General features: G+C 41.6%; 1 long non-coding RNA gene across 2 annotated transcripts; it reads right to left on the bottom strand.

Annotated features, from left to right (window-relative positions):
* Window positions 1-4,773: 4,773 nt before the first annotated feature.
* LOC103163549 lies at window positions 4,774-10,191 on the bottom strand. 2 transcript variants are annotated; one of them, XR_004770446.1, is made up of 3 exons: window positions 9,894-10,191; window positions 5,292-5,392; window positions 4,774-5,082 (listed from the first exon to the last, which is right to left on the bottom strand). It is a non-coding gene; the product is annotated as an uncharacterized LOC103163549 (long non-coding RNA). The 2 variants fall into 2 exon arrangements; XR_003486529.2 differs by lacking the exon at window positions 9,894-10,191 and adding an exon at window positions 5,861-5,964.
* Between the last annotated feature and the right edge of the window lie 1,378 nt (window positions 10,192-11,569).

Raw genomic sequence — 11,569 nt, forward strand, 5'->3', positions numbered from 1 at the left:
ACTATGGATTGATGACATGTGTCTAGCTCCTCTTGAAGCTTGTCATTTGTTACGATAATAATCCTATGGGATGAACATTGCTTCATTTCAAGACAGGGAAACAGTGTCAGGGAGACTTTCTGTCACTAGCCAAGGTTTCATACCTGGGTTTCAACTTTGGACATCCGGCTACCAAGCTGATACTCTTACTGCTTCATATGCATTTCCATCATCCATTCTTTCATGCAAATAATATTTATTGAGAATAATCATGCTCTTAGGGTGGCACTGTGCTAAGCACTAGCCACACAATGAACAAAACAGGCAGGATCCCTACCCTCACTGGCATTACAGCCTAAAGGAGGACACAGAAAAATGCAGAGTGCAAACTATGAATAGAGCAAGAAGAAAGCTACTCAGTGTTTTTTTTCTAGTGAGGCAGAGAGATACAGCCAGCCACACACGACTTTGAGCTATAAGAAAATCAGCTTAGGGGTCCCACAACCAATATCATTCAAAGGTGGAACAGATCTCTTCCAATAAATAAAGAAGACACAGGCAGCCAAAAATAGATCCATTCCTTTCAGGGACTTCTTCTTTTCCCTTTTGTAAAGAAAAACTCCAGGAGCTGGAGACCGGGAGCTCTTGGACTTGCTGGAACCACTCCTTGTCTTTACATGTTTTTCACTTATATCTTACATGTTTTTCACTTATATCACTTAAATCTATCTTTTCACTATTACCACTCTGTGTCTTGCTCAGTTCTTTGTTGAAGACACAAAATAAACAAACAAAAAACAAACAAGCCTTGGCCATTGTGTCACAGGACCCTGGGACCCTCACTGTAATTTCAGAAACCAATAAATAGATCACATGAGGAAATCCATGGTTAAAGGAAGCGTAAGATGACAACAGCCCAGATCTTATGGAGGGATTGGTTGAAGCAGAAGCCCCTCATCCTTTGACCGTGTGTGTGTGTGTGTGTGTGTGTGTGTGTGTGTTTAAAATAGGGAAAGGAACCATTTGTACAATGACCCTGCTGCAGCGAGGAGTATGCTGTAATACCACACCAGTCACTATAAGCACCATTTTAAACTCCTGACCTGATAGGAGAGTAGGAACTGAAATGTTACATACGTCCCAGGAAATGGGACCCAAGGCTACTTTTACCAGGATGCAATTTATTGAACCAGCTTCTATTGGATTATAACCCCCAAACTTGAGAGCCTTTATACAGTTTTTGGCTTCTCTGTCTTCTATATATGCTTACATAAATTCTATGCGGATGCTTTAAACTGCTAAGCAGTAATGGCTAGAATGAGAAGGGGGCGGGGGAGAGGGCTGCAGAAGACACACGGTCAGTTCACACGTCCATGCAGGACTACTGACCGGCCTGCACTTGAACACACCAGGCAGGTTTCCCCCCCCCCCCGCCACCACACACAAAGATATATATATAAAGGAAATATATATCTTTTAAAACTACAAAAAAACCTGTGAAACTGCTTCCATGTTAGAACATTTTGGGGTTCCCAGGCCATGGCCACTCCTAATGGCTCCAGAATAAAACTCTTTTCTTATTCTCCTTAAGATGAGAGGGAGGCCTACGTAAGAACATATACACTGCATGGTACATGCTTTTTGGACCCTTTCCATTGTTCCCTAGCCTGCTTCTATTCCTGGGAGTGCTTTTCCTTTCTTAATAAGCTGTCTATTTCTATTCCATGACTAATTTAAAAGGCATGAGTTTTTTTTTTTTTTTCCTCTACCCCTCCTCTCAGTAGCTGCTGGGATTTTCAATTAACCTGTACTATGTTTTCCTCTTAAACTCTGATGAAATTGTCCTTGAATTTTCTTCTGAGTCTATTTCTATGTTATTTTATTAACGAGGCTAAGAATCCCCCCAAGGAATTTAGTTTCCCTGGTAACACTAACTTCAGAGAAACCTATACTTGCCATCCCTTTTTCCACCTCCGCGCCAAAGGATCCTGGAACTTGGGAGGGTACAGGGTTGGGTTGGCCAGGAGTCCAAGCCTCTGGGGAATGGGAGGAAAGGAAGAACATGCACATACCAGTTACTGGGCTGGGGCTTGCTCAACATTCTCTCCATGGAAATAACACTGTTGGATGTAAATCCCTGCAGAATGGAAATGATATCATCTGGTCTAGTGGGAGCCACTCTTGTGACCAAACCTTCAAACACACACTCTTCCAGAAAGGAGAGGCAAAGGCACAAACACTGATGTTACCTGTCTTAGGGTCTCAGCCTATGACTAACACACAAGTTTAATCCATTCATCCTCAACAAGCAAATTAAAATGGAAAATTCATAGTGAAAAGCAGAAAAGGGAAATTGACTCCATGTGACCACACTGGGAAGAGGAACAGAGACCTCCCTGCTTCAAGTCCATCTTCAGGGGTCCTGAAGTGAGGTTAAGGCTGAAGCAGAGGACCAGAGTTAACACATCTGAGTAGTCCTGGTCAAGGTGTGATCCCATCCACTATTGACTCACCATTGCCTCTCCTGTAAAAGAGATGGAACAGTTGTAAAACTCTTTCAGAAGAAAAGTCTCCCCCTTGGCTGGCTCGGGCTTTAGGCTTTGTCTTCTCTCGGCATGAGATTCCTGGGGCAGTTCAGTCTCTCACAGGAGGCCATGTCTGACATTGTATGACAGCAAAGTGAAGGACAGAAGCGTCTCCAGAATATCTTCTTCTCTGTCACACAGATTTCAAAGGTGCTATGCCAAGGTATGGACGGATAGGCACAGGGTCTGGCTGCCTCTCAGAGTTTAGACACAGTCCTGTTCCCAGCCATTCAGACCTAGACACACTCGTTCATTCACTCTATGAGCTCTCAGCAGGTGCAGTGGACTTGGATAACTCCAATAGACTGAACTCCTTTTTAGAATAAGGGGCAATGCATATAAACAAATGTAACATAACAGGGCAAGAAAGTATACACTACAGAAAGGTCAGATTCTCTGTTAAATTTTATAAATATAACCATATAAAAGCCAAAGTTCCATAAATGATAAGAGAACTGGAAAGACATATTTTAAGTGCAATTTAAGCATTGAACTATATGGGATTTTCCTCTACTTTTTTATATTTCCCAAAGTTCTGAAATAATCATAGACTACATTTGTGTTGGCAAGGTAACAAGTTCAATTTTAACTTATTAACTCATTAATTCAATAGCTGGTTATTGAGCACTATTGCCCCAGGCAGTTCTAGGCACAACAATGATTGTGTTTTTTTTTTTTTTTTTTTTTTTATGTCAAGATCCAGGAAGTCCCATACAGCTGAGGCAAAGGGAGAGTGAAGACCTGGGTTAGAATCATGAAGGCCGTACAAGTTTACATTCCCACCAACAATGGAGGAGGTCTCCCTTTTCTCTACATCCTCTCCAGAATGAGCTGTCACTTATGTTTTTATCCTGACAGGTATAAGATGGAATCTCAGATTTGCTCTGATGGCTATGGTTGTTGAACATCTTCTTAAGTGTTTCTCGGCCATTTGAGATTCTTCTGTTGAGAATTCTCTATTTAGGTACCCTGTATTTTTGTTTTTGTTTTGTTTTTCGAGGCAGGGTTTCTCTGTGCAGCTTTAGCTTTAGACCAGGTTGGCTTCAAACTCACAGAGATCTGCTTGCCTTTGCCTCCTGAGTGTTAGAATTAAAGGCATGTGCTACCACCACCTGGCTCTATACCCCTTTTTAAATTGCATTAAATATCAGAGAACTCACATGTGACTAACCTAGGCACTCTGCATATATGTGACAGATGTGTAGCTTGGTTTTCTTGTGGGACTCCACAGTGGGGGAAGGGGCTGTCTCTTTGGGAACATATTCCTCATAATGGGCCACCTTGCCCAGCCTTAATACAAGGGGTGATTCTTAGTCTTACTGCCATGTTTTGTTGATATCCATGGGAGGCTTGTCCTTTCCTGAATAGAAATGGAGGAAGAGTGGATAGGAGGGTGGGGTGGGATGGACTGGGAGTAGAGGAGGGAGGGAGAATTGAGGCTGCAATGTTAAATAAACAAACAAACAAATAAATAAAATAATCATAAGGCCCTATTAAGCATGAAAAGATCATGGGTATTATTCTTAATGGGATTAAATAAAACACTAAGAAAAAGCTAAATACTTTTGCAGGAAAGACAGCAAGAAAGTTCCTAACTGCATGGTTTCTGCTGATATGGGAATTTCAGGGTGTCTTTAAAAAAAAAAATCAGGGTCTCACTGTGTAGCCATGTAGTGGGCTACTGAACTATAGCTATGTCATCTCATGAAAGATTTCCTAAGAATACTTTAAGTACTAAAACTATCTTGGGTAAAACTGGTCTCTGGTCACTTAGACCAGCCATAAATTTGCCATAAATTCCTAAGGTAAAATGGTCTCTGAACCAACCAAATTCCTATACAATGAAGGTTACAGGAACAGCCTGACCAGTTAACTGCAATCTCTCTGCTTCTGTGAACAACGCTTGCTTGCTGTAGATGTCCAGAGCTGCCTTTCTATATACATCACAATTGTGGTCCTTGCTGTTAAAAACTTAACAAACTGGAGGTCAAGGCTGCTTCCCACTACTCTGCTTGGGACAGCCCAACTGGAGGCAAAAATAAAGATCACATAACAGCCAAAGCCAGCCTGGAAATCTTTATAGAGACCAGAATGGTCTTGAACTCACAGGGATCCTCCTTCCTCTGCCTCTCCAGTGCTGGAGTGAAGGCTTGCTCCTCTACACCTTGCTGGGATGTCTTTGAGAGCAAAATGAACAGACCACCAAGGGTGAGTTCTACAGAGAAATTTATTATATAGTGGTACCTTAAAAGAAAAAGAGAGATAGTAAGAAGGGTTCTGGGAAATAGGTTTGAACTGTTACACTGGGGTGACTTATGAGAGGCGGATGAGCTGTTCAGCTCAGTTACCCATCCAGGTGTCTGGGTGCCTCCTCTCAGTTTCATCCTCACGGTGGATTTTCAGAGGTCTTCATCTAGAGGAGGTAACAGACTCAGACTCTTCCGACATCCTTGGGTTTGCTGCTTTGGAATCCCTGCTCTTCCTGGTCAGCTTCTAATGCCTGCTCTCATCATGCTTCCTGCAGTGAAGACAAGCCTAAAGTCACTTAGGAATCAGAGTTGGTATCAGAGCCCCAAAGATTCCTGGCACTTCTATCCTACAGCTAGGACAGGACCAAGGGCATTTTCAGCAGATGTCCAAGAACGTGACTCAAGGTCCCAGCCCTAAACTTTCTGAACCATCTTTGTCTCATGTTCCTGCCTCTGAAGAGGTAGAGCCATAAATTACCTTCAGGAATTGGAGCAATGGCCAAATCTGGCTTCTTCCTGCAGGTTGGAGTCACTGGGTATGGCAGTCCTGGTACCCCTCCAGTGCATCTAGGAGACTATCTAGGGAATGTTAAGATTATATTGGTGGTGCCATTAGTAATACAGCCAAGTGTAGAGAGGAAAAAACAAACCTTGGCTGGTCCCTAAATAGAGATATGAGGGAGAAGCAAAGACAAGTGTTAGTGGCATTACAAGTCCAAGGCAGAGAACCAGAGGAAGCCGGAGCTTTTTAAAGGTCTGAATTAAAGTATGGTGATATGATTTTTATGATTTATTAAAGCTTGCCTGATGATCCAGAAAGCAAAGTCAGCCACAAGCAATAGAGGTCAGGCAGTGGTGGAACACACCTTTAATCCCAGGGGGAGACAAAGGCGGATGGATCTCTGTGAGTTCAAGGCTACCCAGGCCTGCACAAGATTGAATCAGTCTAAAAGAGTAACAGAGCTCACGCCTTTAATTCCAGGACTCGTGAGAGGTATTTAAGGCAGGAACAGGGTCTCAGAGCTGGCATTCCTTCTCCAGACATACCGAAGATAGGAAGTCTCAGGATTCTCCAGCCTTGTTGAGGACAGCATAGCAAGTCTGGGATTTCAGTCTGAGCTTTAGTGGAGCCAGGATCACCTTACAGCCTGAGCTAGAGGTAAGAGTTAGTGGCTAGCTTTTCTGATCTTCAGTTTCAAGCTTGAACTCCAGTCTCTGGGCCTTTTTTTTAATTTTTTTTTTATCTTGCTACATTAATGTCCTCCAGAACCCCTGATTGGCTCACAAGAGCATCTATCCACTGGGCTCCTCCTGTGGATTTTTTCACTTGACTTCCAAAGCTTGACTTGGGAGTGATGAGCCCGGGATATTTTAGGCAATTTGATAGCTGTTGGGTGGCTAGAATCACAGCATCAGTTTCCTCCTGGGTGGTTTCTGGGGAGGAGGAAGAGACTTCACCTGTATTTGATTTTTAGGTGAAAATAATAGTGGGCATGTCTCACTCAGCTGCAGGTCCCATGCAGACACTAAGATACCGAAATTGAGCCAACATCATGATGTCCTATATCTGGGAAGCATAAGTTCAGATTTAGTGGCCTGAAGCCTAGTAACAGAATATAGTCTGGGTAGGCTCTTTCCCCCCCCTCATTTAATCACATCAAGCTCTCCAGTACCCTGGAAATATTCCCAAGGGATGGATTGAGAGCCTTGATTTTAAATTAAAAAAAATAGCTGACTGTGGTGGCTAAAGTCTGTAAGCCAGAACTCAAGAGGCTGATGCAGGAGGAGGATTTCTATTAAGTATGAAGTCAACATCAACTACCAGAGAGAGTTCCAGGCCAACGTGTTTAGCCTTCCTGGCAGGAGCAAAGATACTGGAAAGTGACAAGGGATCCTTTCTTTGACTATCAAGCTACTGAAAACATGGCCTAAAAGAAACTGAAGTGCCCCCCAAGAGTCTTGTGCTGGGGAAAGGAAAAGACTGAACTTGGTACCAGCCAAAGAAGGAGCTTGTCTTCCAGGAAGAAATTTCACCATTCCGGTAACTTGTCTGGCCACCCTGCAGGAGAGACTGAAGCCTAGACAATGATGGGCCAAGGATGCAGAGTTATGCATACTCCCTTCCCTGTACTTAAACCCAAACCTCATGTTAGGAACCTGAAGAATGATTGGGGAGGGGAGGACCCAGCGAACCTCTTTGTTCCTCACTTTTAGGTGATCGTATGATGTCAATCTCCCTTTCCTGTGTTTCACTATGATTGGTTTCTTTAATTGGCCTATCTAGGACTGGTGGCCCCAAGCCCTAACTTTTTATAGGTGCCAGGATCTGGGGTTTGGCCCTAATGACTTCAAGAACACTTAAGGTACAAAAGGAGAGCCTTTCTCAGAACAGTAAGAACAACAACCAGGGAATGAGCATTCAAATACATGAGCCCACGGGGACTATTCCCATTCAAACCACCACACCTGGAAATTTCATAATTTTCCTTAATAGCTGAGTAATATTCCATTGTGTAAGCATACCACATTTCATTCTTTATCAGTGGATAGACATCTAGGCTGTTTCTGTTTCCTGGCTATAGTGAACAGAGCAGCAATGAACATGGCTTGCCAAGTATATCTATAGTAGGATTTATAGTGGATATTCCTAATAGCTGAATCATGTGTTACCTCTATTTTCAGCTTTTTTTTTTTAAATGAACCTTCACACTGATTTCTGTAGTGGCTGACCAGTTTGCACTCCTACCATCATTGAATAAAGTGATTAAATGTCCCCTTTCCCCCATATACCTGCCACTATTTGTCTTTTTGCTTTTTTAATCTTAGCCATTCTGACTGGTGTAAGATAAATCTGAAAATAGTTTTAATTTGCATTTCCCTAATGGTTAAGGGTGTTGAACATTTCTAAAAAATGTTTCTCAGCCATTTGTATTCCAGCTTTTGAGAACTCTCTATATAGCTCCATCCCTCATTTTTAAAATAGATTGTTTTCTTGATTATTCTTTATATATTCTAGATATTAGCCCTTTATCTGTACACTTGGCAAAGTCCCCCCCCCCAGTGACAGTGTCCTCTGCTATACAGAACCTTTTTCATTTCATGAGGTCCCATTTATGGTTGGTCTGTATGCCTGTGCTGCCGGCATTCTGTTCAGAAAGTCTTGTGCCAACGAGTTCAAGTGTATTTCCTACTTTCTCCTCTATTCGAGTCAGGGCATCAGTTTTATATTGAGATCCTTGATCCATTTGAAGTTGAGTTTTGTGCAGGGCAAGAGACATAAAACTAGCCAGGACAATTTAGCTAAAGGTTTGGTGATATTGCTAATCTTTTCAAATAACTATGCTATGATAAGACACCATGACCAAAGCAACTCTCATTTTACAACTCTCTGGTCACGGAAGGAAGTCAAGTTAGGAACTCAGGCAGGAACCTGGAAGCAGGAATTAAAGCAGAGGCCATGAGGAAAGCTGCTTACTGGCTTGCTTCTTATGGCTTGTTTAGCCTGCTTAAGATTCGCATCAATCGTAATCAAGAAAATGCCCCACAGACTTGTCTACAGGCAATCTGCTGGAGGCATTTTCTCAATTAAAGTTCCTCTTCCTAGATAACTCTAGTTTGTGTTAAGTTGACAACACAACAAATTTAAGACAAATCAACTCTCTGTTTCATTGAGTCTTTATATTTGTTTGGTTGTTTCTTTCTATTTTATTAATTTCAGCCCTGACTGATGATCTCATACTGTCTATTTTTTGGGGTGTTCACTCTTCTTGCTTTCCTAAGGCCTTTGGGAGCATTATTAAGCTAGTAATTTGAGATCTCTCAAGTTTTCTGGTGTAGGAAGTTAGAACTGTAAATGGTTCACTTAGGGCTACCTTCATTATGTCCCATGGGTTTTCATTTGCTATTTTCATTTTCATTCAATTCTAGGAATTTTAAAAATTTCCTTCTTGATTTATTCCTGCACTCAATTTGGTTCAGCGGTGTGTTGTTGAGTTTTTATAAAATTGTGTTTTCTGTCTTTTCTTTTGTTGACAATACCCTGCTTTAGTTCATGTGGTCAGATAGAATGCTGACTGTGAATCACGTTCCCTGTATTTGTTGAGACTTATCTGTGTTCTCATGTGTGGTCTATATTTGGAGAAAGCCTCATGGGCTACTGAAAAGAATGTGTATTCTTCAGTGCTTGGGTCCATTAGATTTATGGCTATTTAACTCCACCATTTCTCTATTATAGATTTTTCTAGATGACCTGTTTATTATGAGAATAGGATACTGAAATCACCCACTATCACCGTGTTGGCACTGATCTGTGGTATCAAATGTAAGTGTGATTCTTTTATGAAATTGAGTACTTCTAAGTTTGGTGTATATATGTTTAAGATTGTAAAATCTTGGTTGGTGGATTTTTTTTCCTTTAATGACTATAAAATACACCTCCATCTCTTCTGATTAGGTTTGGTTTGAAGTTTATTTTACCAGGAAGTAGAATAGCTATGCCTGGTTGTTTCTTAGTTCCATATGCTTGGAATACCCTAAAGTGATGTCTTTAGCAGTAAAAAGATGAATCATGTTTTCTTATCCAATCTGTTAGCCTGTGTCTCTTCATTGAGAAGCTGAGATCATTAATGTTAAGGGTTACTACTGAATAGTATATATAATTCTTATTATTTTGTTATTTGTGGTATTCTACCAGACATTTTTAATTTGGTGATCTTGAGTTATTTATTTGTTCCTTGGGTATGCTCTCTTCAGACTTAACTATGCCTTCCAGTGTCCTCTGCACATTATCCTTAGTAGTTACACACCCCTTTAATCTGTTTTCATAAAGGAAATGTTTCCTTTCTACTTTGATAATGACTCATAGTTTTGGTGAGTACAGTAGTCTAGGATGGTATCTGTGATCTTTCGTAACTCATAGAACACCAGTCCAATCTTTTTGTCTTTCACAGTCTCCATTGAACATTGGCTCTTTGTCTGAGGGGCCTACAAGTATTTGTTCTTTCTTTCCTGCAGCTTTTAATATCCTTTGTGTGCCCCGTTTACAGTTCTGATTATTGTATCACGTGGGGAGTTTCCCTACCTGGAGAAGAAGCAGGTGTAAGACATGTGGCCTTTGTGGCATAGGTGGGTCTCCAGGATAGGTGGAGTTACTGGTGTAGGTCTAGTGCTCTTCCCAGGAGGGGAGTTGTCCTCAGGTCACATGTACTTGTGGAGTTTGTGGCATAAGTCCAATGTTTCTGTCTGGAGAAGATGCCAGCAAGAAGCCAGAAGCTCAGCTGTGAAAAGAAAACTCTGTTCTTCCTGGAAATCTCTTGTCTAAATTTCTTTTCTATTGCTGAAATCAGATACCATAACCAAAGTGACTTATAAAAGAAATGTTGGCCTTACGAATTCAGAAGGTTAGAGTCCATGAAGGCACAGCAATGGCATGGCAGCGGGAACAGCTGAGAGCTCACATCTTGATCTGCAAACAGAAGGCAGAGAAAGAAAGAGAAACACTGAGGATCACACAAGTCTTCTGAAACCTCAAAGCTCACCACCCCCCAGACACACTTCCTCAAACAAGGACACACCTCTAATCCTTCTCAAATAGTTCCACCAAGTGGGGACCAGGTATTCAAATATATGAACCATTGTCATTCAAACCACCACATCCCATCCCCTGGCCTCCATAGGCTCATGGCTATATCTTATCATAATGCAAAATGCATTTAGTTAACTTCAAAAGTTTCCATAGTCTTTCACAGACTCAACACAGTTTAAAACTCCAAAGTCTCTTCTGAGACTCAAGGAAATCCAGGCTCTTAATTGTAATCCCCCAGGGAGAAAAAGCAAAATACACACATAACATACAAAGGAATGGCAACAGTGGGGACATACTGGACCAAAGAAAGAAAAAAACCCATCAGACAAAACTCCAAATCCTGTAGCTTTATGTTTGATGTCAAAGAGCTTAGACGGTTCTACCCTTTCATCTTTGCTGCCTACAACACACTTCTCTCCCCTGGGCTTGTTCCACTCTGTCTGCATCTCTTCTGAGCAGATGTCTCACAGCTTTGGCATCTCCAATATCTTGGGGTCTCCATTGCAACCCAGATTTTACTTTCATAGCTTCATTCGGTGCTCTCATAGGGCATTCATTCAGGGATTGCCCTGCTACACATTGCCTGGCCTCAGCAGCTCTCCTTAACCACACAGGAAGAGTCCACAACCCCTTTACCAGTGTATCCTCCATGTCTCTAAGGCCACAGCCATGTGGATGAAGATGCAAGGTACGGCTGCCTGCTTGGGATGGAACCATGACCTTTGAATTATTTTTGCAGAAATTTTCCTTTGTTGTTGCTTTTTAGGAGCAGAAAATTTCTCAGGCCTTTCTTTTTAAATTTGGAAGCTTAGCTGGGTGGAGTCTTGCCTTGACATCATGCTTTCCTTTTTTCCACTTTAGATCAGGTCCCTCTTCACTCTTCTTGCCTCTTTCAGCATAAGCCTTGGTTCCAACATTAAATTTCCTGTTTTTTTTTTTTTCTCTTTAAAGTCTATATTTTGTACTTGTCCTCGCCCCCCATATTTTCTCCTTTTCATTATAGACCTGCATAAGAGGGATTACTAATGACCATTCGGCCATTCAATTTTAGATTTTCTTGAAATTCCCTCCACCAAGGACATTAATCCAATACCCTTCAATTTAAGACAAGGGCAGAAAACAGCCATATCATTGGCCAAAATATCACAAAAAATGGTCCCTAGTTCAGTATC

The sequence above is a fragment of the Cricetulus griseus genome, chromosome 6 (genome assembly GCF_003668045.3).
Source record: "Cricetulus griseus strain 17A/GY chromosome 6, alternate assembly CriGri-PICRH-1.0, whole genome shotgun sequence".
Taxonomy (NCBI): Eukaryota; Metazoa; Chordata; class Mammalia; order Rodentia; family Cricetidae; genus Cricetulus; species Cricetulus griseus.